The sequence below is a fragment of the Hypanus sabinus genome, chromosome 7 (genome assembly GCF_030144855.1).
Source record: "Hypanus sabinus isolate sHypSab1 chromosome 7, sHypSab1.hap1, whole genome shotgun sequence".
NCBI classification, from domain to species: domain Eukaryota; kingdom Metazoa; phylum Chordata; class Chondrichthyes; order Myliobatiformes; family Dasyatidae; genus Hypanus; species Hypanus sabinus.
The window spans coordinates 171,548,811-171,554,220 of record NC_082712.1 but is presented as its reverse complement, the minus strand read 5'-3'; the positions used below and the strand labels follow the sequence as shown (position 1 = coordinate 171,554,220).

The window sequence follows — 5,410 nt, the reverse complement described above, 5'->3', positions numbered from 1 at the left end:
CTTACAGCATGGGACAGGCACCTTCAGCCCACAATGTTGTGCCAACATTTTAACCTACTCAATGTAACCCTTCCCTCCTTTTGCCCATGTGCCCATCCAAGAGTTTCTCAAATGCTTAATTTATTCTCAATAAACAAAACTGTTGAAATAATGTTTTAAACTCATGTTTACAGGAAACTAAATACACTTTCACAGTTATAAACCCCAAGGTCCAATAAATTGTATCAAAATAAACTTAATGGCTGTCAAATGATTTGGTAAAGATTTGTATTTTTTATAGCACCTGATTATATCTCTGAGGAGGATTAAAGTCCTTCACATGAATCAGTAATTCCATCACGCAGTCCTCTGTTGTAGCCAAATGTGGCAGCTGCCTTCCACACTGCAAGATCCCACTACCAGCAATGAAACGAGTGGCAGGTTAAACTGTTCTGTGTTTTGATTAATGGAAGGATGATGGCCAGGTTGTGAGGAGAACTTCCTGCCGAAGAGATTTTCAAGCATCTCCAGATAGGACTTTGGTTTGAACATCAAAGCCAAAGGATATCTGTCTCCAGATTGAGTGAAGACTCACTGGACCATGAATCACAACCTGTGAGTGCTGGTATGATAGCAGTGTCAAGCTGAGACACAAGCCTCCCTGAGCAGTTTGTGGATTAATTGTTCAGACACAATCTTACACTCTTTCCAAACAAAACATTTATAAATGAAAACATCTACTGCACTTACCTACAGAGATTTTGGTATACTGTTCCTTGCCTTGTGAATTAGGTTATTTATTAGGAAGGATTGTACCTCATGCTGGATAGCTATAAAAGGACTTCTGTAATATTTAGTCACAGAGTGGTAAAAAACTAGTGATAAGAGAGAGCCACCTCCGCTTGGCCATTTTACATGACTTAACCATTTATGAAACATTTCCAGTGAGTGGAATGATACTACATCAAAGCACAATTGGCAACTGTAAAAGTACCTTGATAGACTTAGGGAGTACATCCTGAGGTTTGTTTTCCAAACACGTTATAGTTTTTATTTAATAACTTTTATGTGACTTTTGTGAAAGATGCACGTAACAGAACAAGCATACAGCACTTGTGTTGGTCTTATCCCAAAACATTATTATATTTCCATTGAATTAATGTTGGTAGCCCTGAATTCCAAAACCTCAAAGTAAATTTATTATTAAAGTGTGTACAGTATATGTCACCATATATGTCCCTGAATTTTATTTTCTTGCAGGCATTCACAGTAAAACAAAGAAATACAATAGAATTGATGAAAAACTGCACATAAACAAAGACTGACAAGTGACCAATGTGCAAAGGACAAACTGTGCTGTTGTGTGTGTGGCCTGGCTACACAACAATACTATTAATAAAATCGTTGGAGACTGGAGCTAAGGTTCATGGTTCTTTACTGGCAGAAACTGAACTCAGCACACACATACAGATCAATATGTGCCTAATTGTGCATGCCCAGTATATGTCTAATAGTGCATTCAACAACGTGTTACTAAAACATAACGTAGTCCCTTATTATACTGTGCACCATACGGTACACCCTTCCCCTTTTATTTTAATCGTGCATCAACTGTTTTTTTTACTGGGGCACTATGCTAAACAAAAATGCTTACCCTTAACGTACAAGTGCCTACCATTTGTTTACTTAGTAGCTTAATAATATCATATTATAACAAAGTGACATAATAATATCAAATTATAACAAGCCTTTGTTTTATTTTTGTTACTTTTGGTCTAAGACTCATTTATAACTCAGGTCTCTGGGGAGGTCTCCTCTATCTCTCCAGGTAATGTCTGTCAATAAACTTGTTTGTTTTAATACAGATTTCCATATAAAAGTCATGAAAAGTTGACCTCTGAGCATAGGGAGTTAAGAAGATGTGCGCCTCCAACTTGCTAAAAGTTCTAGGCAGCAGATCACCTCCATATAATGAAGACTCCTCTGTGCAGCTGTCCTAGATCTATACACATCTTTGTGCTATCACTCATCTTCCTTACCCATATCTTATTTGTTCCAACTGAGCTAATTACACAGCCTATTTTCGTATTCTCCTTAGATTCCAAATAGATAGCCTGAGCTTTACGATAACATCTCTTATCGTATTATAACTTTCCATCTTCTATTCGTGCTTCATATCTTTGTGCTGGTGATTCAGCAGGAGTGCTGGGACGATGCTCAGGAGAAGATGGAGATGCTGGTATTTTCTCAGATTTAAGCTTATTGAGAGTTCGCAAATCTTCCATTATCTGTTCATCTGTTAACAAGTAATTTAAACTGCGCAGGTGCAGGTTTTTGTCTTTTGTCTGTAATTGGAACAGGGTCATTAGGTCTCTTCCTTAGTTTCCTCATCAGTAATGGCTTTTCCTCCATAGAATCTCCTGCGAGTTCCATTGTTAGCCTCTCATTCTCAATCATCCTTTTTTTCTTCTAACTCAAATCTTTTTTATCTTCAAATTCCTTCACTGCTGCTTCCTTCTCTTTAATACAATTCCTTTCCACTTGTTCTATCTCCAGTTGCAGAAAAAGCTCTACATTTCATATTCCTTCCTTGTATTGTTGATCTAGTTTCTTCATCCTTTTCTGATACTCCTGCAAAGTGCCTTCCTGTAACTGCTGTAGCTGTCTTTTGAGAGATGTCAATTTCTCCTGGTGCATCTGCTCTTTAACTTCCAGGTAGTCTTCATCATCCTGCTTATTGGCAATATCTGTCTCCCTTGCATCCACTGTATCTTCATCCGAGTCACGACCACAGATACTGTGTTCATCCTCCTGGTCGACGCTGTCTAGCTCCTCCTCATCATTGTAAAAGTCAACAACGGGTGAGAGGAGAGCTGCAAACATCTTCCCCGCCGAGCTGTCCTTCTCTGTTGACACATCTAGTGCCTTGATGGTGTGCCAATCCAACTGGATTTTCCTGAGCCATTTACGTCCCAGCAATGGTGGTCCTCCATTTTTCAGTACATAGAGGCTCAGCTGCTGTGTTTTGTCTCTGTAGGTCGCTGTCACTTTAATTTTACCTCTGGGATGCACTTTCTGTCCTGTTTAAGTCTTTAGTAGAAGTTTAGTTTGTTTCAGAGGTATGTGCGAAAACAGTCGTTTGTAGTCATGTACAGAGATCACTGTTAAAGCTGAGCCTGTGTCCAACTCCATTTTCAGTCTCACACCCATCACTTGTGCAGTGATCCTTATTACTCTTCGATCATCTGTCTCTTTCACGCTGTGAAGTTGCTGACTAGACAATTCACTTTCATCTGCATTGTTTTCTTCAGAACTGCTTTCTTCCATTTTGTGTACCTTGTTGTATTTTCCATTCTGGGGTTTCTTGTTTCTCTGCATTTTGTCCTTTTTTCTGTTGTTTGCTAGCTTTGCATACTCTGCCAGTGTGGCCCTGTTTGCCACAGTTTCTGCATTCTTTGTCTTTAAACCAACAGGCATCATTTCCTTTATTTCTGCTCAACGACATTTTATTCGTAGCATATTCCAGAGGTTTTTGTTGTATCTCTGAAGCAGCCCGTGCTGATGTTTCCGTTGATATTGCAATGTTCAGCGCCTTCTCCTTTTTCACCCAGGAGCTTCTTCTGGGTGGTTTCACAGTGCATCCCACACACTAACCTGTCCCTCAATGCGTCCGATAGACCCGCTCCAAATTGACAAAGTTCAAATAATTTGCGCAATTCAGCACAATATTCAGAAGTGCTTTCATTTTTGCTCTGATTCTGATTGTGAAATTTAAATATTTCAGCAATGACCAGTGGTTTGGGGTTTAAATGCTTTTGGAGAGTGTCTAATATATGCTTGAATGTTTTGTCAGCCGGCTTTTCAGGGGTTAACAAGCTCTGTAGAAACCCGTATGTTTTTGCTCCCATAATACTGAGTAACTAAGACACTGGCTTTCTTTTCATCCTTAACACCATTAGCCTCATAATATAACTCCACTCTCTCAATGTAAGTTGCTCAGTCTTCAATGCCACTATCAAATGCTGTAATGGTTCCAATCATCACCATCTTTGTTATGTTAATTTAGCCCCGTTCTCCCCTTATTTTCCTTTTTGACTCACGTCCTTCTTGCTAGCTCCATGAGTGCACTCTATCTAGGTGCGTGTGTCACTCTTTTTTTTATCTCCCTTCAGGGACAGACAGACCCTCAGACCCTGGGGGTCAGCGCTTGCTGTGGTCTCGCCTGGACGTGCTGCGGCTCCGACCGTGTCTCTTGGTCTCCCGACGTTCCCGACCTCAGCTGTGCTCCTGCTTCCTTTCAGACTCGCAGCCTCGCTCTGCCTCCTTCTCCCGCTCCTTGGCTCATTCCTTGTGCTCACCTTCCGAGTGCCATTATCAGTTGAAACACGGCGTTCCGATACAATGTATGTTCATTACCCTCGTCGCCAATTTGTTGTGTATGTGGCCTGGTTACACAACAATGCTATTAATAGGAGATGGGAGCTAATGTTCATGGTTTTTTATTGGCAGAAACCAAACTTGGCACACACGTACAGATCAATACGCGCCTAATAGCGCATGCTCAATATACACCTAATAGCGCATTCAATGACGTGTTACTGAACCATAAAGTAGTCCCTTATTATATTGTAGGCTTTGCAGTACATGTGCAAATACAAATAAATGCCAATAACAATAATAATAATAATAATAAATAAATAATACTGAGAACATGAGTTGTAGGGTCCTTGAAAGTGAGTTCATAGGCTGCTCAGCATTGAGATGAGTGAAGTTTTCCACACTGTTTCAGGAGCCTGATGGTTAAAGAGTAATAACAGTTCCTGAACCTGGTGGAGTGGAACCTAAGGCTCCTATGCCTCCTGCCTGATGGCAACGGTGAGAAGAGAGCATGGCATGGGTGGTGGGGTCTTTGATGATGGATGTTGCTTTCCATAACTTTGGTCATGGGGAAAATCAGAGCAATATTCAAATGATCTTCCATTGTACATAAAAGACTAAGGAGTAGTTTTATTATTTATCACATATACAGTGAAACATGCAGTACAATGCATCATTTACATCAAATAGTTTAGGACTGCATTCTTTAGAACGTAGACAATTAAGAGGAGGCTAGATAGAGGTATATAAAATTATGAGAGGTTTAGACAGGGTAAATGCAAGCAGACTTTTTCCACTGAATTTGGGTGAGACCTCAACCAGAGGTCATGTGTTGAGGGTGAAAGGTGAAAAGTTAAGGGGAACATGAAGGGAAACTTCTTCACTCAGAGGGTCGTGAGAGTGTGGATCGAGCTGCCAGCATAAAGTGGCGACTGCAAGCTCAATTTCAATGCTTAAGAGAAATTTGGATAGGTACATGGATAGTAGGGGTATGGAGGGCTATGATCCCAGGGTAGGCAGTCGAAATGGTTTCAGCATGGACTAGATGGGCCAA

General features: G+C 40.4%; 1 pseudogene; it reads right to left on the bottom strand.

The window, feature by feature from the left end:
• Nucleotides 1–1,925: 1,925 nt before the first annotated feature.
• On the bottom strand, nucleotides 1,926–3,456 carry LOC132397568 (sin3 histone deacetylase corepressor complex component SDS3-like; annotated as a pseudogene).
• Nucleotides 3,457–5,410: the final 1,954 nt, after the last annotated feature.